We start from the raw sequence: 23,324 nt of genomic DNA, 5'->3' as shown, positions 1-23,324 counted from the left end.
GCAGACTGAGTCATTTCACACAGACATTGACAGAACTGAACAGTGAGTGGACAAGTGATGTGGTATCTCCAGTCACAAGAAGACCAAATCAATAAGTATGTCGACAAATATTGACTGTGATATTGCCTGCTCACTTCTCAGTAATGTGTTCAATAATTTACAGTTTATTTACAATATATATACAGAGACAATCAAGTGGTGTAGATGGATGAAAGAAATGGTGAAGGATTAGGAATCCTTAAGGGAAGTTCAACTCCACTTGTCATAGTCAGCAACTTCATACTTCAGGCTAGATTTCCTATTTGGGTCCTGCCTTACATCTTTAATAAGCCCCAATCCAGGAAAATTGGATTGGATTGGATTTGTTTATTGTCACGTGTACCGAGGTACAGTGAAAAGTATTTTTCTGCGAGCAGCTCAACAGATCATTAAGTACATGGGAAGAAAAGGGAATAAAAGAAAATACATAATAGGGCAACATAAGGTATACAATGTAGCTACATAAGCACTGGCATCGGATGAAGCATACAGGGTGTAGTGTTAATGAGGTCAGTCCATAAGAGGGTCGTTTACGAGTCTGGTAACAGCGGGGAAGAAGCTGTTTTTGAGTCTGTTCGTGCGTGTTCTCAGACTTCTGTATCTCCTGCCTGATGGAAGAAGTTGGAAGAGTGAGTAAGCCGGGTGGGAGGGGTCTTTGATTATGCTGCCCACTTTCCCCAGGCAGCGGGAGGTGTAAAAGGAGTCAATGGATGGGAGGCAGGTTCGTGTGATGGACTGGGCGGTGTTCACGACTCTCTGAAGTTTCTTGCGGTTCTGGGCTGAGCAGTTGCCATACCAGGCTGTGATACAGCCAGATAGGATGCTTTCTATGGTGCATCTGTAAAAGTTGGTAAGAGTTAATGTGGACATGCCGAATTTCCTTAGTTTCCTGAGGAAGTATAGGCGCTGTTGTGCTTCCTTGGTGGTAGCGTATGGATCGTACAGAGCATATGGTAGCGTATAAAATGGATCTGCATTGACGGCAGGGTGGAAGGTATTCGTTCACCGATTTTAAGTGGAAGAACTATTCTGAAAGAAAATCGATCCCACACTCCATAGTAACCCGGTGACTGCATTCTAATTGAATCCTCTTCTCTGTTTCTGACTTATTGCAAGTTCCGCCTCTTGCAGTCTCCACTACTCCACACATTACAAATCTCATTCTGCTTGGCATTGCCTAATTTTGTTTTAAACCTAAGACAGTTGTTTGGCCATGCATTAAACATAACTTTAAATAAGAACTTAACTATCAAGCAGCTGCTGTTCTAAAGACTTGCAGTCTATCAGGAGCAGCTTCACTCAATCTGACTGTTGTTTACAAGCAGAGTTAGGTATAGTCCAGCATATCTCAGGATTAGCACGGCAATGAAAAAATAAATCCAAATAAAATTTTTAAGCACCACTGTAAATATTTATTTATATTTGAAAAGTACAATATATTTAGATTGTGCAGAATTTCTACCTGGTTTCTCTTAAATATTTCCAAAAACCATCTAGATTCTAGAAGGTCATTTTACACAGTTCATGTGGTATTCATTTCTTCTCCTGTAGCCAGCTTGGAACTTTTTCTCCAGAACGAGAGGAGAAACTGAACACGACGAGTAATTCTATCTTTCGCTCTAAAACTCATTGTTTTCTTCATTTCAACAGAATCATGAACAATGGACCTCTTTTACAGTTCGATCCTCACATTATGAAGGCTGGCTGTCTACTGTTTTCAAAAATATTTTCAAGTTAAAATCAAATATAAACATCATTGGAATAAAATACTCCTTAAATATACCTAAAAAAAAATCCCGGTTTGTTTACAATGGTTTTACCTGATAAAATAATAATAATCTTTATTAGTGTCAGAAGTAGGCTTACGTTAACACTGCAATGAAGTTACTGTGAAAAGCCCCGAGTCGCCACACTCCGGCACATGTTCGCGTACACAGAGCGAGAATTCAGAATGTCCAAATCACCTAACAGCATGTCTTTCAGGACTAGTGGGAGGAAACCGGAGCACCCAGAGGAAACCCATGCAGACGCGGGGAGAACGTACAGACTCCGCACAGACAGTGACCCAAGCCGGGGCACTTATTTAATAATAAATTAACAATAAGTTAATTATCTATAATTTCGTTAAAATAATAAATTTGTCACCTTTCATAATCATATTTTATTGAAATTAGTGAATCCTATGGAAACAGAGGTGCCGATAAACCTTGGCAGATCATCTTACAATTTTATTGCATAACTTTTGTAGCATCAAAAAATAAATTTTATTGCTTTAATTTGGAGCTTTTCCAAACATTTATCTTTCTACAAGGACCAACATGATTTATACTGCCTGACAAAACAAGTGGAGATTATTTCTTCTACATGCATATCGATACAAGAGAATACCTTAAAGTATGGACTGTGTTTATGTTTTAGGAAATCATTAACGGATTATATGTCTAAGTAAACAACTTTCAGGATATTATATTAAAAAAAGAAAATGAGAATAATCAACATAAATTGGACTCAGAGGAAATGGTTGGAAGAAAGCCATCTACATGTGAAAGCAGCTAATAAATTAAGTTTATAAATTATTCACAGCTAACCATGGAATTTCGGGGACAAAGTCTTTTAAAAATTAAGTAAGAGCCCCTGGCAGAATGACTCAAAAGAGGTTTTTTGAGCTGCCAAAAAGAAGAATGCACCAATCACATCATAATGAATTTCAGTTGCGCAGCTGTCTGTGAAAGGAGGCCCATATAACTCAAAAGCAAACCAGTGACAAATCACACTGCCATTTGCTTTAGCTCAAGCTGTCCTGCTGATGAGCCTGCTGCTTTTATTGTCTCCTGAGGCTAGGGATACAGTGAATAGGAGGAAGGGTAAGCTAAGGGAAAAATAAAACAGGCTGTTTTAAGCATGTTTCTTAAGACTTTCATCATTATTTGTGTTTCAAATTTCTTTAAGATTGTAAGAACGAAGTGCGAGAAGCACAAATCTGAACAATTCTCCCTTCAAGTACCCTTTGCTTGCCATTTTTATTTTGTGCAATGGTTCACTGTATGCCTGAAGATAGCTTCATGAAGATTTGAATTACTTAATGTTGTAGAACAGGTATGAGCATAGATAGATTGCTTATCATATTAATTTTGATGTTGTGCCTTGCAAAGATTGACTGCACATATGTAGACTTGCAGGTGCATGCAAGTAAAATATTCTCACAAATGCCACAAAGCACTGCCAGCTAACTACAGAGACCCCTTGTTCTTTGCTTACTTTTATGGGAACAATCTTTTTGAAGAAATAAAATTGCAAGGAAAAGGTTTGGCTGCATAACTCCACGTTGATTTCTCTGTGTGCCGCCAGCCACAACCTGCACAATCAGTATGCGTTCTTCAATGGTATCTATGAAGAATGATCTTTTTCTCGACCAGAACCTTTTCACTTTATAATTCCTTGTTAATCCACAAAAAATAATTGGGAATGATTTTCAAATCAACAACATGTAGGGAAGATAACATCTTGAGGGATGAAAATAAGTGACTTTTGAAAGATGATAAGGAACTGTAAGTAGCCATTTTATGGATTTTATTTAGGCAGAGTTTTGTGAAAACGAAATGCTACAAATTAGCCAAGAATCATTTTACTTGAAAAATAAAGAAAAGGCCATAAAGAGTGAAAAGGCTCTTGTTTTGTTACCTTTGTGGTAGGCAACATGTGCTACTCAAACTTTGGTTAGAGATGAGGTCTTCTGAATCTCGATGAAGACGACTCGAACTCGTCCAGTAGTAACAAAAGGTTTATTGAGTAACTATAACAATAATTGCATGAGTTCTTTACTTTAACTTTGATACTAGTGATAAGGTTAACAAGATCTAACTACAGTAACTATACGTAACTCCACTAGCCATCTGAACTAGTCTGCTATTGCCCTGGTCACAGTGCACCCAAGAGAGAGAGAGAGAGAGACCCAATGTGGTTGCCTTTTATACCCCTGTTGGTCTAGCCCTGTAGTGATCATGTGGTGCTACTGATTACACATTAACCCCTTGTATACATGCACATATAGAGATCACTACATCCCCTTTTTTTTGTGTTACATATTTTCTGTATGTTGTAAAGAAAATTGAACAAACATAATGGATGCAGTTTGCAAATGCATTACATAAAATCAATGAGTTAGTCAGTCAAATGTTAATACATTTAGCCTCTTAGATATTTTTGCTTGCATGAAATAGGTAGACAAATGATGTTATGTACAAGCTGTGATGATCTTGATGATTGTACAAAACCAATTAATATTCTTAAAAAAATAAAACTTTTGCGAGTCCATACTGTATCAGTTTGTTCGGTTGAGTTGCTTTCTTCTTCTGTTGTTGAAGTGGTGATGTTGATGTTGTTATTTCTTTGTGAACGTCATCAGTGTTCCTGTGTTTAAGTAACCAAGAAGTCATCAATGAGGTATGTGAATGGTCGAATCACTTTGTTGTCCAATTTATGCTTTTTTTTCTATGCTTTATTCCATGCGATTCTGTGTTACATCTTTGTTGTCTGACAAGGACTTTTTCTTGTGTTTGTGGTATTGATTCTGTATGTCATCTTTCTCGAAAGACGGTTTTCTTGTTTGTTGTGCAGCAAATGTGAATTTGTGAGATTTGTTGCCATGCCATGGCATATTTGTACTCTTGCCATTGTTTTGCAGTGTGCTGTGGCATTGTCCTTCATGTTCAGAGTTGTACCATGTTGTACAGGTCATTGTTTCATTGTTGTTGTTTCTCTCTTGGTCGTTTTCGTTGTCGTTCTTGTTGCTGTCGTTCTTTTTGTTGTTTTTGTCATGCTTGTTGTTTCTGTTTTTGTTGTTTTCGCTGTTCTTGTTTTTCTTGTTGTGCTTGTTCTTTCTGTTATGCTTCTTGTTGTTTTTGTTGTTCTTGTTGCGCTGCATGTTGTCTTTGTTGTTGCTGTTGTTGTTCCTGCTGCGCTACTTGCGGTTTTTGTTGTTCTTGTTGCGCTCAATGAGTGTTCCGTGTGGATGATTTGAGTCATTGTCACAGTTATTGGTGTCAGTGTCCTTTGTGATATCTGTTACATTGAGTGTTTCTTCTTGAGAGTTGTGAGAATGATCTGATGTTGCATTGATGTTGGTGACCAGTCATTTGTGGTGGATTTGATTCCTCTTCTTTGCTTCCTTGGTACTCCTCTTCTGGAGTCATTTCTGGTTCACTTGAAGCATCATTGATTTCTTGGTGCTCCTCTTTTGGAGTCATTTCAGGTTCTTTTGAATCATCTTTGGTTTCTTGGTGCTCCTCTTCTGGAGTCAAAATCTTCAAGATTTCTATTGACGTGGTCTCTCTGGACTCTTGGTGCTCCTCTTCTGGAGTCAAAATCTTCAAGATTTCAATAGACGTGGTCTCTCTGGAGTCATGAGTAGCCCTCCTCTGATTGTTGAGTGCTTCTGTACAGCTGAGCTGAGATCTGTCAGTCTCGCTGTGATCCTGCACATCCTGTATGTCGATTGTGATCACATTGTCACTATTCTCACATGCAGCGGGTAGATATTCAGTGACTTTTTGTTGGTTAAATGGGCTGGGTAGACTTTCATAGTCTTCTTCTAGTGGCTCAAATAAGCTGGGCAGACTTTCATAGTCTGCTGCTGGTTGCGCAGATAAGGTGGATAGACCTTCATAGTCTTGTTCATGCATGGCGTTCGCTATGGAGTATTTGCTTGCTTCCATTTTTGAGTCTGTCACCAAGCTGTCTGTGGAGGCTTGCGTCGCCCTCTCTGTGGAGTCTTTCATCGCTCTCTCTGTGGAATCTGGTACTGTGGAATCTGAGAGCGATGACAGATTCCACAGAGAGAGCGATGAAAGACTCCACAGAGAGAGCGCCGCAAGCCTCCACAGACAGCTCGCTGACTGACTCAAAAATGGAAGCAAGCAAACACTCCATAGCGAACGCCATGCATGAATAAGACTATGTAGGTCTATCCACCTTATCTGCGCAACCAGCAGCAGACTATGAAAGTCTGCCCAGCTTATTTGAGCCACTAGAAGAAAACTATGAAAGTCTACCCAGCCCATTTAACCAACAAAAAGACACTGAATGTCTACCCGCTGCATGTGAGAATAGTGACAATGTGATCACAATCGAAATACAGGATGTGCAGGATCACAGCGAGACTGACAGATCTCAGCCCATCTGTACAGAAGCACTCAACAATCAGAAGAGGGCTACTCATGACTCCAGAGAGACGTCTATTGAAATCTTGAAGATTTTGACTCCAGAAGAGGAGCACCAAGAGTCCAGAGAGGTCATGTCAATAGAAAACCTGAAGATTTTGACTCCAGAAGAGGAGCACCAAGAGTCCAGAGAGACCACGTCAATAGAAAACCTGAAGATTTTGACTCCAGAAGAGGAGCACCAAGAAACCAAAGATGATTCAAAAGAACCTGGAATGACTCCAAAAGAGGAGCACCAAGAAATCAATGATGCTTCAAGTGAACCAGAAATGACTCCAGAAGAGGAGTACCAAGGAAGCAAAGAAGAGGAATCAAATCCACCACAAATGACTGGTGTCACCAACATCAATGCAACATCGGATCATTCTCACAACTCTCAAGAAGAAACGCTCAATGTAACGGATAGCACAAAGGACACTGACACCAATAACTGTGACAATGACTCAAATCATCCACACAGAACACTCATTGAGAGCAACAAGAACAACAAAAACCGCAAGTAGCGCAGCAGAAACAAGAACAACAGCAACAACAAAGACAACATGCAGCGCAACAAGAACAACAAAAACAACAAGAAGCATAACAGAAACAAAAAGCACAACAAGAAAAACAAGAACAGTGAAAACAACAAAAACAGAAACAACAAGCATGACAAAAACAACAAAAAGAACGACAACAACAAGAACGACAACGAAAACGACCAAGAGAGAAACAACAACAATGAAACAATGACCTGTACAACATGGTACAACTCTGAACATGAAGGACAATGCCACAGCACACTGCAAAACAATGGCAAGAGTACAAACATGCCATGGCATGGCAACAAATCTCACAAATTCACATTTGCTCCACAACAAACAAGAAAACCAGCTTTTGAGAAAGATGACAGACAGAATCAATACCACAAACACAAGAAAAATTCCAGGTCAGACAACAAAGATGTAACACAGAATTGCTACCGCAAGCATAGAAAAAAAAAGCATAAATCAGACAACAAAGTGATTCGACCATTCAAATACCTCATTGATGACTTCTTGGTTACTTAAACACAGGAACACGTCATGCGTAGGGCTCGATTGCGCATGCGCAATCTGAGTTTCCTTTACTGTGGGCTTTTTTCGCAACTGAGCATGCGCACCTTCTCGCGCATGCGCAGAACACTGTTTCGCCGGTTTGTGTCTTTTAGGGTAGTGCGCATGTGCGGCCTGGCCATACTAGACATGTGCAAGATGGTTGCCACTCAGAACTTCTGTCTTCTTCTGTTTCAACCCTGCCTCTGCCTCATGGTGAGTATTCGTGCCATTTTTACCGATTTTGTTTGCTAGATACTGATTCTGTGTTTGTAAAGACACAGTATTGATTCTGTTTTTGTTCATAAGCAAGGCATTTTTGTATAGCAGTTTCTGGAGTTAGATACTTATCTTGTGTAAGTTCTTCCTTCAAATTTTTGTCAGATAGTCCATAAATTAATTGATCCATTATCATAATGTCTCTGAAATCAGCATAACCACTGCCTTGTGGTATTAACTTGAGATTTGTAATAACATCAGTGATGGGCCCTCTGTTTCTCTGGCATTTATGACAAGAGTTAAATCTTTCCAGCATCTCACCAGACTGACTCTTACAGTGTTCATCACATTTTTTGAGTATTACTTCTAATTTGGTGTTGTCTTCACCTTCGAAGTAATTAAAGCAATTATAGATTCCTGTAGCCTCATGCCCTCCTATTGAGAGTAGTAGTGTTATTTTCATTGCGTCGGAGACCATGCTTAAATCATTAGCTGCGATAAATATTTGGAATATCTGTTCAAATCTTTTCCAGTCATAACTTAAATTACCAGTTGTTTCCAGCTGCCCTAGAGGTCCAATGAGTCCCATCGTTAGTCATCGAGGATCCATTTGCTGCGAAGTCTTCCACAGTCGAATATCCAGTCTGAATTTTCTTCCCTTTTTGTCTAACCTAATCTAACTAGTTCTGTTAAAGCCAACATGCCTGGTACCATGTTTTGTTAACTGTATAGTAGGTAACATGTGCTACTCAAACCTTGGTTAGAGATGAGGTCTTCTGAATCGCGATGAAGAAGACTCGAACTCGTCCAGTAGTAACAAAAGGTTTATTGAGTAACGATAACAATAATTGCATGAGTTCTTTACTTTAACTTTGATGCTAGTGATAAGGTTAACAAGATCTAACTACGGTAACTATACGTAACTCCACTAGCCATCTGAACTAGTCTGCTATTGCCCTGGTCACAGTGCACCCAAGAGAGAGAGAGAGACCCAATGTTGTTGCCTTTTATACCCCTGTTGGTCTAGCCCTCTAATGATCCTGTGGTGCTACTGATTACACATTAATGTCACACGGGAGGGTTTAAACTAGTATGGCAGGGGGGTGGGCATGGGAGCAAGAGGTCAGAAGGTGAGAGCATTGAGGGAGAACAAGGGAATAGGGACAGTGGGGCTCTGAGGCAGAGCAGACAGGGAGATGTTGCTGAACACAGCGGGTCTGGTGGCCTGAAATGCAGATGTTTTAATGCAAGAAGTATTACGGGTAAGGCAGATGAACTTAGAGCTTGGATTAGTACTTGGAACTATGATGTTGTTGCCATTACAGAGACCTGGTTGAGGGAAGGGCAGGATTGGCAGCTAAACGTTCCAGGATTTAGATGTTTCAGGCGGGATAGAGGGGGATGTAAAAGGGGAGGCGGAGTTGCGCTACTGGTTCGGGAGAAAATCACAGCTGTACTGCGGGAGGACACCTCAGAGGGCAGTGAGGCTATATGGGTAGAGATCAGGAATAAGAAGGGTGCAGTCACAATGTTGGGGGTTTACTACAGGCCTCCCAACAGCCAGCGGGAGATAGAGGAGCAGATAGGTAGACAGATTTTGGAAAAGAGTAAAAACAACAGGGTTGTGGTGATGGGAGACTTCAACTTCCCCAATATTGACTGGGACTCACTTAGTGCCAGGGGCTTAGACGGGGCAGAGTTTGTAAGGAGCATCCAGGAGGGCTTCTTAAAACAATATTTAGACAGTCCAACTAGGGAAGGGGCGGTACTGGACCTGGTATTGGGAATGAGCCCGGCCAGGTGGTAGATGTTTTAGTAGGGGAGTATTTCGGTAACAGTGACCACAATTCAGTAAGTTTTAAAGTACTGGTGGACAAGGATAAGAGTGGTCCTAGGATGAATGTGCTAAATTGGGGGAAGGCTAATTATAACAATATTAGGCGGGAACTGAAGAACATAGATTGGGGGCGGATGTTTCAGGGCAAATCAACATCTGACATGTGGGAGGCTTTCAAGTGTCAGTTGAAAGGAATTCAGGACCGGCATGTTCCTGTGAGGAAGAAGGATAAATACGTCAACTTTCGGGAACCTTGGATAACGAGAGATATTGCAGGCCTCGTCAAAAAGAAAAAGGAGGCATTTGTCAGGGCTAAAAGGCTGGGAACAGACGAAGCCTGCGTGGAATATAAGGAAAGTAGGAAGGAACTTAAGCAAGGAGTCAGGAGGGCTAGAAGGGGTCACGAAAAGTCATTGGCAAATAGGGTTAAGGAAAATCCCAAGGCTTTTTACACGTACATAAAAAGCAAGAAGGTAGCCAGGGAAAGGGTTGGCCCACTGAAGGATAGGCAAGGGAATCTATGTGTGGAGCCAGAGGAAATGGGCGAGGTACTAAATGAATACTTTGCATCAGTATTCACCAAAGAGAAGAAATTGGTAGATGTTGAGTCTGGAGAAGGGTGTGTAGATAGCCTGGGTCACATTGAGATCCAAAAAGACGAGGTGTTGGGTGTCTTAAAAAAAATCAAGGTAGATAAGTCCCCAGGGCCTGATGGGATCTACCCCAGAATACTGAAGGCGGCTGGAGAGGAAATTGCTGAGGCCTTGACAGAAATCTTTGGATCCTCACTGTCTTCAGGGGATGTCCCGGAGGACTGGAGAATAGCCAATGTTGTTTCTCTGTTTAAGAAGGGTAGCAAGGATAATCCCGGGAACTGCAGGCCGGTGAGCCTTACTTCAGTGATAGGGAAATTACTGGAGAGAATTCTTCGAGACAGGATCTACTCCCATTTGGAAGCAAATGGATGTATTAGTGAGAGGCAGCATGGTTTTGTGAAGGGGAGGTCGTGTCTCACTAACTTGATAGAGTTTTTCGAGGAGGTCATAAAGATGATTGATGCAGGTAGGGCAGTGGATGTTGTCGATATGTACTTCAGTAAGGCCTTTGACAAGGTCCCTCATGGTAGACTAGTACAAAAGGTGAAGTCACACGGGATCAGGAGTGAGCTGGCAGGGTGGATACAGAACTGGCTAGGTCATATAAGGCAGAGAGTAGCAATGGAAGGATGCTTTTCTAATTGGAGGGCTGTGACCAGTGGTGTTCCGCAGGGATCAGTGCTGGGACCTTTGCTGTTTGTAGTATATATAAATGATTTGGAGGAAAATGTAACTGGTCTGATTAGTAAGTTTGCAAAGGATGACACAACGGTTAGTGGAATTGCGGATAGCGATGAGGACTGTCAGAGGATACAGCAGGATTTAGATTGTTTGGAGACTTGGGCGGAGAGATGGCAGATGGAGTTTAATCCGGACAAATGTGAGGTAATGCATTTTGGAAGGTCTAATGCAGGTAGGGAATATACAGTGAATGGTAGAACCCTCAAGAGTATTGAAAGTCAAAGAGATCTAGGAGTACAGGTCCACAGGTCATTGAAAGGGGCAACACAGGTGGAGAAAGTAGTCAAGAAGGCATACGGCATGCTTGCCTTCATTGGCCGGGGCATTGAGTATAAGAATTGGCAAGTCATGTTGCAGCTGTATAGAATCTTAGTTAGGCCACACTTGGAGTATAGTGTTCAATTCTGGTCGCCACACTACCAGAAGGATGTGGAGGCTTTAGAGAGGGTGCAGAAGAGATTTACCAGAATGTTGCCTGGTATGGAGGGCATTAGCTATGAGGAGCGGTTGAATAAACTCGGTTTGTTCTCACTGGAACGAAGGAGGTTGAGGGGCGACCTGATAGAGGTATACAAAATTATGAGGGGCATAGACAGAGTGGATAGTCAGATGCTTTTCCCCAGGGTAGAGGGGTCAATTACTAGGGGGCATAGGTTTAAGGTGAGAGGGGCAAGGTTTAGAGTAGATGTATGAGGCAAGTTTTTTACGCAGAGGGTAGTGGGTGCCTGGAACTCGCTACCGAAGGAGGTGGTGGAAGCAGGGACGATAGTGACATTTAAGGGGCATCTTGACAAATACATGAATAGGATGGGAATAGAGGGATACGGACCCAGGAAGTGTAGAAGATTGTAGTTTAGTCGGGCAGCATGGTCGGCACGGGCTTGGAGGGCCGAAGGGCCTGTTCCTGTGCTGTACATTTCTTTGTTCTTTGTTTTTTGTATTTTGTATTAACCCCTTGTGCACATGCAACATATCGAGATCATTATAGCTCTCACTTTTTATTGAGGCACCTTTCTTTGTATTCAAGAACAAAATGAATGAGGAAACTTGACTTGTTTAAGGATCATCTACCAAATTAATCATGAAAAATGATCTTCTGTACATTCATGGTCACTCATAAGAGCTGGTTTCAGTTTAGCTAGCTTTCACATGAGAAAAGACAATTTAAGATCAAACCTGCTACCAGCAATAACGCTGGACAAATGTGGCACTTTTCGTTGGTCCAAGAGCTCCTGGAGGAGAAAGGAGAATCCCAAGATTATATTATGAAGGATGAGGTATGCATTTGGTGCCACATTAGGACAGAGATAACATGGTTTGAGAATGGGCTGTGCATGAACTTCTGACAACCCACATGAGCTCTCCTTGTGCAACCAATGGCTGTTCTAGAAACGTGGGTTTGGAGGTTAGAAAAACAAATGAGATTTTTTTGGAAAGGTAATGGGGGAAGGGTAAGTGAAGAATCCACAGAGGAAACAAGCATAATTACATTTTGCTGAAAAAAGATTGACTGCAGCTTTAAAGAGGCAACTTCATGATCATCAACAATGTGAACATTACAGCAGCTGAAATAACTGAATGAAAAATAAATGAACTCAGAAATCATTCTGATGCTAAAATTCGGTTGTTTTGGGGAGTGAAACGAATTTCTGATTTTTGAAAAAACTTTAGTTGTAACATTTAGAAGTGCTAAACTTATGTTTCTGAAGTGAAGAATTATCGCAGCTAATCATCAAGCACTACTTCTGTCAATTTTGGATGAAATGGCTACAAGAACTCTGGTGCTGGGTAATAAATCTGTTCATACACCTCTTTAATTATTAAAGGAAATGTGAAGTTTACTGTGGTGGGTATGTTGTGTGTAAGTAATATTCTGTGAAAATATGTATTTTTAAAAACTTTTATTCATTTTAATTGGACGTGGGCTGGCTAGGCTGGAATTTATTGCCTTGAGAAAGTTGTAGCAAGCTGCCTTCTTCAACCACTGCAATGTGTGGTGTAGGTACACACATGGTGCTGGTAGTGAGAAGTTCCAGTATTTTGACCCAGCGACGGTGAAGGAATGGCAATATATTTCTAAGTCAGGATTGTGAATGATTGGAGGAGAACTTCCAGCTGGCGTGTTCGCTTGTGTCTGCTGCCCTAACCCTAATGGTCGTGGGTTTGGAAGGTGCTGACTGAGGAACATGGCGAGTTCCTGCAGTGCATCTTGTAGATGGTACACACGGCTGCCACTGTTCATTGGTAGTGGAGGGAATGAATGTTTGTGGAAGAGTTGCCAATCAAGTGGGCTGCTTTGTCCTGAACAGTGTCAACCTTCTTGAGTGTTATTAGCATTCCATAACACTCCTAATTTTGTAGATGGTGGACAGGCCTTTGTGAGTCAGGAGGTGAGTTACTCAACACTGGTTTTCTTGCTTCTGACCTGCTCTTGTAGCCGCAGAATATATATGGCCCGTCCAGTTCCGCTTCTGGTCATTGGTAACCCACAAGATGGTGAGAGTGGTGATTCAGCGATGGTAATGCCATTGAATGTGGAGGAGCAGTGGTTAGATTCTCTCTTGTTGGGAATAGTCATTGCTTGGCACTTGTGAGGTGCCGCCTGGAATTAGTTCATCCAGGTAGGCCCGCCGAGGATGTTTTCCATTACCTGCTGGAAAATTGAACACGCCAATGACACCCAAAATGGAAGCTGGGAGTACTTGTACAACACCCTGTGGGTATTGCCGGTGACATATTTTCAAGATGCTGTGTCCAACTCCAGCTGGAGGTACGCGTTGTTCATGTCCAACTTCGTGAATGAGTGGCCCCCAGCTCACATATAGGTCCTCTACATGAGGCATGTCCAAGTGCGAGGCCCTGTTGAATGTCATTTTGTAATGACCACACAGCGAACGGACATGTCTGGCTTCCGCACCGGGACCACCGGCGCTGTCCACTCTGCAAACTGGACTGGGTGGACGTGACCTCGCAAATGCACTAATGGGTGAATGCCTGTGAGATAAGATATAGGAGCCTCGGAACGACATTGTTCCATAATCTTTACGGCCACAGGGAGCGGGTGTCCTCCACTGCCACATGCGCCAACTCTGCAAGGGTGTGGTAGAGGTACCGCACATTGTCCCTAGTGAAGTGGAATCTCCTACCGCACATGTTGTCTGACGGCTTCATGAAGGATCCCAAGTTATGCACACCCTCGGTCTCTTTCTGCACCTTTATGCCCCCTGTACGGCTGATGTGGCTCCAGCGTCTGAGACTGCCCTGCACCCTGCTGTTTTCCTGCCTTTGGATCTTCCCTGGGTACCGCCGCTCACTGTTGCTGGAGTCTGTGCTCTTCCAGCACATTGATAAGAAGAATAGCCAGTTCCACTAGCTCCATACTGATATAGCTTGATGACCTGCGGGAGATGAGAGAGGGGGAGTGATAGTTGGGTTGGTGGGAGAGTGTTCTGCAGCAGCGGGAGGCAGCACGCCAGTGACCGGTGACTGAATATTCTGGACCTGCCGTTGTCAATGGGGTTTCCCTGGTTTCAGCCAGTCACATTCATTGACAGGAAAGGTTTCCACTTGGTTTGGATTGGATTTGGATTGGATTTGATTTGTTTTACTGTCACATATACCGAGGTACAGTGAAAAGTATTGTTCTGCTTACAGCCCAGGCAGATCATTCCATACATGAAAAAAGATATTGGACATACATAAATACACAATGTAAATGCATAGACACAGCCATCGGGTGAAGCATACAGAGTGCAGCACTACTCAGTAGAGAAGGTGTGTGGGGCGGGATTCACCCCTACCCGGCGGGGCGGGGGGTCCCGGCGGGACGGAGTGGCGTGAATCATTCCGGCGTCGGGCCGCCCCAAGGGTGTGGAATGCGGCGGGAATGAGGCATGGGGCCGCGCCGAAGGGCCTCCGCCGGCCGGCACCAGTTGGCACATGCGCGGGAGCGCCAACACGTGCTGGCGTCATCCCCGCGCATGTGCAGAGGACCTCGCTTCCGCACCGGGAATGGCGGAGGACCACGGCCTCTGGTGCGGGAGGATAGAGTGCCCCCACGGCACAGGCCCGCCCGCGGATCGGCCAGGCCACCGTGGGGGCACCTCCCGGGGCCAGATCCTCCCGCACCCATCCAAGAACCCCGGAACCCGCCCGCGCCGCCAAGTCCCGCCGGTAAGGGACCTACTCCAATTTAGGCCGGCGGGACCGGCAACAGACGGGCAGGACCTCAGGCCATCGCGGGCTGGAGATTTCGGGCTGCCCCAGCGCCCATTGAGTCGCGTCGGACCCCGCCATTCTCCGAGGCGGGCGGTGCGACTCATGCCGGGACGGTTTTTGGGGAGGTGGGAGAATTAGGAAGGGGGCGGGATTCACGCTGACCCACGGCAATTCTCCCACCAGGTGGGGGGTCGGAGAATCCTGCCCCAGATCAGTTCATAAGAGAGATTGTAAACATGCAGCTGATATGTGATTGTTATACTGTAAATTCACTGTGAGACCGTGAGAACGAGCGAACATTAGGCTTTAATATCCATGTACACGCTGCCAGAGTCGGCTGTACAAATGAGTGCCACCCACAGATGACCGGACTATATATGGCCCCGGTGAGGGCAGAGCCAGTGGCGGGGCCCACCGGGGTTCCAGTACAGTACTTTGAAGTAGCCCGTATCATCACTTCCAGGTCATGGGTCACATCATTATACAGACAGTACAGACAGCTCATGCATTAGGTGAAATACATTCACCACAGTGATCACACAAGACGATTCCTGCATGTTTGTGCTCAGCAAGCTTTCACAATGCCTAGATTCTGACCCACCTCCAAGTGCCCACATGTTTTTGAAAGATTTGGAAGTTGCTTGGCTAGCTGCTTTGGACAAGGGATACACCCAGAACACCTGGCTGATGACACCAGTTTGCCACTCATAAAGAATCACTGAGGAGACCTACAATGCCCCAAATGCTTCCAGAAAGGTATTGAGCAGACAATAGGCATCCTGAAGATGAGGTTCAAATATTTGGACCGCCAAGTGGGGCTCTTCAATATTCCCCACAGTATCCCGGATTATCATTGTCTGCTGTGCCCTGCGCAATCTTGCATTACAAAGCGGGTTGGCTTGGCTGAGGGAGACATGGAGGATCAAGTTCCCTCCTCTAACGATGAGGATGATTATGGGGATGGTACTGACAAGGACCAGGAGATTGCAGAAGTACATATAGAGGGCATTGCAACACACAGACAAAGCCTGTGACAATCTGATAGATAACAGATTCAAGGCAGAGTAAGCTTTACAATTTGGATTTCTACCCCCTGTTGGTGGGCAGCCACAACGCCATTTTGGTAACAGATATTATTCTTTTCTCTCTTGTACCTTCATTTATGATTAAATTGAACTACTTTTTTTAACAAACAATTTTTAATGAGGTATTTTTGGCATAACAAACAACCACAGTACAAAAAACAATAGAGTACAAAGAACTGTTATCAAAAATCAGCCGCCGACATTCGTCCCTCCAAGGCCCGCCTATTTAAGCCCCTACTCTATACTACCCTAGCACCTCCCCTTCCCTCCTCCACCCCCCCCCCCACTTGCTGCGCCGCCCCCCCCCCCCCCCCCCCCCCTCCGCTGACGATTAATTCCCCGCGAAGAAGTCAATGAATGGTTGCCACCTCCGGGCGAACATTGACACTGACTTGATCTTTTCCAGGCCGAGAAAGCTCGCCATGTTGGTTAACCAGGCCTCTAACTTCGGTGGCCTAGACTCCCTCCAAGCCAGTAGTATCCGTCGCCGGGCTACCAAGGAAGAGAAGGCCAGAACATCTGCCTCTCCCTCCTCCTAAACACCCGGGTCCTCCAACACCCCAAAGATCGCTACCCCTGGACTCATTTCCACCCTTGTCTTCAATACCCTGGACATGACATCCGCGAACCCCTGCCAATATCCCCAAAGTTTTGGGCATGCCCAGAACATATGGACATGGTTCGCTGGTCCACCTGCACATCTGACACACTTGTCTTCCACCCCAAAAAATCTACTCATCCGGGTCGCTGTCATGTGCGCCCGGTGCACCATCTTAAATTGGATCAAGCTGAGCCTTGCGCATGTAGCAGTCGCATTGACCCTGCTCAGCGCCTCCGTCCATAGGCCGTCCTCCATCTCACCCTCCAGTTCCTCCTCCCACTTACGCTTCAGCTCCTCTGTATGCATCTCCTCCGCCCCCATTAATTCTTTGTAGATGTCCGAGATGCTCCCCTCCCCAGCCCATCCCCTAGACACTACCCTATCTTGAATCCCTCTTCATGGCAGGAGTGGGAAGGATGGTACCTGCCTGCGCAGAAAGTCCCGCACCTGTACATATCTGAAATCATTCCCTGCTGCCAACCCAAACTTCTCCTCCAGCGCCCTCATGCTAGGGAAGCTCGCTTCCAGAAACAGGTCCCCCCACCTTCTCAATCCCCGCTCTTTGCCATTCCCGAAATCCCCCATCTAAGCTCCCTGGAGGGAACCGATGATTGTTACATATTGGGGACCAAACCGACGCCCTCACTGCACCAACAGATCTCCTCCATTGACCCCAGATCTTCAGGGCCGCCACCACCACAGGGCTGGTGGAATATCTCGCCGGCGGGAAGACAATGGTGTCGTTATCAGTGCCCCTAAGCTGGTGCCCCTGCATGAGGCCGCTTCCATCTGCTGCCAAGCCGCCACCGTCCCCACCACCCATTTCCTTATCATCGCAATATTGGCGCCCAGTAATAATTACTAAAATTTGGCAGGGCAAGCCCCCCCTTCCCCCGATTCCTCTCGAGCATCACCTTTTTCACTCGTGGGGACTTTCCCGCCCAAACAAAGCCCCAAATGATTTTGTTGATCCTCTTAAAAATCGGGAGGCATTGGAACACAAATAAAAATCTTGGCAATATCGTCATCTTAACCGTCTGCACCCTCCCTGCCAGCGATAGCGGGAGCGCATACCATCTCCGAAACTCGTCCCTCATCTGATCAACCAGCCGGGACAAGTTCAACTTGTGTAACCGGCCCCAGTCGCGTGCCACTTGTATCCCCAGATAGCTAAAGTTGTCCCTCACTAACCTAAACGGTAGCTCCCCCAGCCGACCCTCCTGGCCTCTTGCCTGGACTACATACATCTCACTCTTAGTCATATTTAGTTTGTATCCCGAAAACCGGCGAAATTCCCCCAGAATCATCTTAACTTCCCTCATCCCTGCCCCTGGATCCGCCACGTATAGGAGTAAATCATCCGCATACAGCAATACCTTACGCTCCAGCACCCCCCACCCTCCCCCCCCCCCACCCCCGAACCAGCCCCTTCCAGCCCCTAGAAGCTCTAAGAGCAATTGCCAGCGGCTTTATGGCTAGCACAAACAGCAGCGGAGAGAGGGGACATCCCTGTCTTGTCCGCCGGTACTGGCAAAAATAGTCCGAGGTTGTCTTGTTTGTCCTTACACTAGCGTCCGGAGCCTGGTACATCAGCCTGACCCAGTCGATAAAGCCGCTATCAAACCCAAAGCGTCCCAACACCTCCCATAAATAGTCCCACTCTACCCAGTCAAACGCCTTCTCTGCATTCATGGCCACAACTACCGCTACCTCCCCACCCTCCGGGGGCATCATAATCACGTTAAGCAACCTTCTAATATTGGCCACCAACTGCCTACCCTTAACAAATCCAGTTTGGTCCTCTATAATCACCTCCGGCACACAATCTTCAATCCTTGAGGCCAATACTTTGTCCAGCAGCTTAGCGTCCACAATTGAGCAACGAGATCGGCCTGTAGAACCCACACAGCTCCGGGTTTTTGTCCCGCTTCAATATTAACGAGATGGTGGCCTGTGACATTATCGGGGGCAGCACCCCTCTATCCCTCGCCTCGTTAAAAACCTTAACCAGCAACGTCCCTAATATCAACAAAGAACAAAGAACAAAGAAATGTACAGCACAGGAACAGGCCCTTCGGCCCTCCAAGCCCGTGCCGACCATACTGCCCGACTAAACTACAATCTTCTACACTTCCTGGGTCCGTATCCTTCTATTCCCATCCTATTCATATATTTGTCAAGATGCCCCTTAAATGTCCCTATCATCCCTGCTTCCACTACCTCCTCCGGTAGTGAGTTCCAGGCACCCACTACCCTCTGCGTAAAAAACTTGCCTCGTACATCTACTCTAAACCTTGCCCCTCTCACCTTAAACCTATGCCCCCTAGTAATTGACCCCTCTACCCTGGGGAAAAGCCTCTGACTATCCACTCTGTCTATGCCCCTCATAATTTTGTATACCTCTATCAGGTCGCCCCTCAACCTCCTTCGTTCCAGAGAGAACAAACCGAGTTTATTCAATCGCTCCTCATAGCTTATGCCCTCCATACCAGGCAACATTCTGGTAAATCTCTTCTGCACCCTCTCTAAAGCCTCCACATCCTTCTGGTAGTGTGGCGACCAGAATTGAACACTATACTCCAAGTGTGGCCTAACTAAGGTTCTATACAGCTGCAACATGACTTGCCAATTCTTATACTCAATGCCCCGGCCAATGAAGGCAAGCATGCCGTATGCCTTCTTGACTACCTTCTCCACCTGTGTTGCCCCTTTCAATGACCTGTGGACCTGTACTCCTAGATCTCTTTGACTTTCAATACTCTTGAGGGTTCTACCATTCACTGTATATTCCCTACCTGCATTAGCCCTTCCAAAATGCATTACCTCACATTTGTCCGGATTAAACTCCATCTGCCATCTCTCCGCCCAAGTCTCCAGACAATCTAAATCCTGCTGTATCCTCAGACAGTCCTCATCGCTATCCACAATTCCACCAACCTTTGTGTCGTCTGCAAACTTACTAATCAGACCAGTTACATTTTCCTCCAAATCATTTATATATACTACAAAGAGCAAAGGTCCCAGCACTGATCCCTGTGGAACACCACTGGTCACAGCCCTCCAATTAGAAAAGCATCCCTCCATTGCTACCCTCTGCCTTCTATGGCCTAGCCAGTTCTGTATCCACCTTGCCAGTTCACCCCTGATCCCGTGTGACTTCACCTTTTGTACTAGTCTACCATGAGGGACCTTGTCAAAGGCCTTACTGAAGTCCATATAGACAACATCTACTGCCCTACCTGCATCAATCATCTTAGTGACCTCCTCGAAAAACTCTATCAAGTTAGTGAGACACGACCTCCCCTTCACAAAACCGTGCTGCCTCTCACTAATACGTCCATTTGCTTCCAAATGGGAGTAGATCCTGTCTCGAAGAATTCTCTCCAGTAATTTCCCTACCACTGAAGTAAGGCTCACCGGCCTGTAGTTCAAGGGATTATCCTTGCTACCCTTCTTAAATAGAGGAACAACATTGGCTATTCTCCAGTCCTCCGGGACATCCCCTTAAGACAGCGAGGATCCAAAGATTTCTGTCAAGGCCTCAGCAATTTCCTCTCCAGCCTCCTTCAGTATTCTGGGGTAGATCCCATCAGGCCCTGGGGACTTGTCTACCTTAATATTTTTTAAGACACCCAACACCTCGTCTTTTTGGATCACAATGTGACCCAGGCTATCTACACCCCCTTCTCCAGACTCAATGACGAATGTGATATAAAATAGTTACTTTAGAGTTACTAGTTAATGTAATGTAGAAATAAGCCACTTTGATTCTTGCAGTTAGGGACAAAGGAATTTGAGACCGCATGGAAAAAGCAGGAAGAGGTGTGTCTATGAGAGTGATGCTTCATTGATAGGGGCCAGAGAAAGGGATTGGAAGTGAGCCAATCAGAATAGATCGAACAGGTCAGGAGGGACATAGGCTGACCTATGTCCGTCGAGTATGTGAAACTTGATACCATTTGAATTGATTTTGCAGAGATCCCTTTGTCTTTTAGTTCAGTCGTTTTCTGGAATGTAAGAAGCTGGATGTCTCTTACATTTCTGTAAGATGATTCAAGCTTGCAAGCTAAATAAATAACTTCTGTTTACGTGCGAATCCGTCTCAACTTTTATTGAGGCCAGACTGACAGAGAAAGAAATTTGGAGATCTACATTTGGTGCCGAAAACCGGGATTTCTCTGGGCGATCCTGATCCAACTGCGAAATCAGAATTAGACTGATTATGAACAGGAGGACGGGAACAAAGGGCCCTCAATGTAGAAATGGAAAACGACCAGCATTGATTGTTCCCCTCTTCTTATCGTCTGATTAGTCTGGTCACTCGCGGTTGGCACAGAAAGACCGCCTCGACGAAATCACAGGTCAGTCTGGGGATTAGCACTTTAATTGATGGGATTTCATATTGTTGTTTCGGCTTGGGTTAGGGTTCAGAGGCTGATGGGACTTAAATAATAAAGGTTCAGTCTATTATCAGGGTTCAGAGGCTGATGGGACTTAAATAATAAAGGTTCAGTCTATTATCAGGGTTCAGAGGCTGATGGGACTTAAATAATAAAGGTTCAGTCTATTATCAGGGTTCAGAGGCTGATGGGACTTAAATAATAAAGGTTCAGTCTATTATCAGGGTTCAGAGGCTGATGGGACTTAAATAATAAAGGTTCAGTCTATTATCAGGGTTCAGAGGCTGATGTGACTTAATTAATGAAGGTTCAGTCTATTATCAGGGTTCAGAGGCTGATGTGACTTAATTAATGAAGGTTCAGTCCAGTATAACTGTTTTTAAATCTGAAGATGGTTCAACTCTATGTGTGAGTGTTTTAAATATATAGTTGATTAAGCTAAAATTGTCTCCTTGGACTGTAAAGTTCCGAGGTCTAGTTGAGATTGTGAGGAATGCTGCATATTGGTTGAAGCAGAAGTCTCTCAAAGGGTTAACAGCAGCAGGCGGAGTTGAAAACAGACAGTGCTTCTCACTCAGGCCTTGAGATAACAGCACCAGTCTGCAGTGTAATCGGATACCTTTCCTTTGAGTCAGTGAACACCAGCAAAGTTACGTTTTGAATTAATTAAAGGAAACCAGTGGGTTTCTCCACCTCTTTGATAAAAGTTATTATTTTCGAAAGCAATTGATTGAAATTGCCAGAATCTTAAATTTTACTTACTTGAAATAAGGTTTATCTCATTTTATCTGGAGATTAATAGAAACTTAAAGAAGATCATGGACACCATTTTAAAAAGTGTCAATCTGGAGATGATAGTTGATTTTGCTAATACTTATGTGTATGTAACAGAAAAAAACTTGTTAAAAGAAAAATTGTTAAGATAAAGAAATAATTAAGTTGTAAATGTTATACAAGTTTGTGTTAAGCAAATTCTAAATTTAGTTCTGAGTTGAGATCAGAGCTAAGCTTGCAAGTTGCAGTAATTCAATTTGAATTTTCAAACATTTTTAAGTTTAAAAAAAAAAGAGAGCAAATAGAGAAAAGAAGGACACAGATCTTGAATGCGTTGAATAGCACATTTCAAAGGCCCATAAATCTTTCTGTTATCTTAGACCTAAAACCTAGGAAGATTGACGAGCCATAGGAATGTCTGGGGCGTTTTAATGAAATCTACCGGGGGCAGTCAGGCGATTTGCTGTATCAAAATGGTCAGAATTCCCCTCAATACTGTGCTATGTTAATGCATTGCCTACCACCTTCTGTGGTTACTGCTGTGAAATGTAATAACATGAATTGGACAGAGAACGACCCTTCCCAGATGGCAAGGGCAGTCAGATTTTACTGGAAGGAGGGTGTAGGCCAAGAAGGAGGCTCAGTTACAAAGGTTAAGACTGAGTATGTAATGAAAAAGGATGATCTGCGATCCCAACAAGCGGCAGAAATGGTAGTTTACCAGCAGGAGCTCCAATATAGTGACTTTGGGTGGGTGGATCAGCGAAGAGGAGGATGAGACAACAGTGCTATATTTCTATCACCCCCCAGTGGTGGACGTTAGACATTGAACAGTCACTCCATCACGTTACCCTGGCCTATGACAGAACTGGACGAAACAGGGAGTTGGAGGACAAATACCGGCCATTACTTGAGACCGAATGGCCAGTCAAGGTTACAGCCACAGTCACGGGAAAAGAAGGTACAGCCGATTTTGTTACAATATCACCACATTTATGGCCACAGTCAGCTTCGGTAAGCCCTCATATTACACGTCAGGTCCATGACCAGTACCATGCCAGGGATATGGGGCGAATGGTCAGCATCTTACCGCAGCTCGTCAGAATAGGTATGAGATATACCTTTTGAACAATCCACGTCTGACATTTAAACACTGTACCACTATCAATCCAGCCTGTTTTCTTAGTGGTCCCCCTGTCCATGAAGACGCACCTGGCCACGACTGTTTAGCCTTGATTCAGGAAACTACCACAATAAGGGGCGATTTGAGTGACATTTCGTCAGAACAACCTGACATGATTATGTGTGGTCAAATATCCCACCGGGGTTTAGTTAATGACCTACTGCAGGCCCTCCTTATGCCAGCGCAGATTTCCGTTATTAAATGCGCTGCCCACACGAATGGTACAACCCCAGTTGACGTTGGTAATGAACGAGCAGATTGTGCAGCGCGCACAGCCGCACAAATTCAGCAAGTGATGGTGCCTAAAATGTTAAGTCAGACTAAACGATCTACTATGAAT

This window comes from Scyliorhinus torazame, chromosome 9 (assembly GCF_047496885.1).
Source record: "Scyliorhinus torazame isolate Kashiwa2021f chromosome 9, sScyTor2.1, whole genome shotgun sequence".
Taxonomy (NCBI): Eukaryota; Metazoa; Chordata; class Chondrichthyes; order Carcharhiniformes; family Scyliorhinidae; genus Scyliorhinus; species Scyliorhinus torazame.
The sequence above is the reverse complement of the archived record's forward strand: the minus strand, read 5'-3'. Positions refer to the sequence as shown.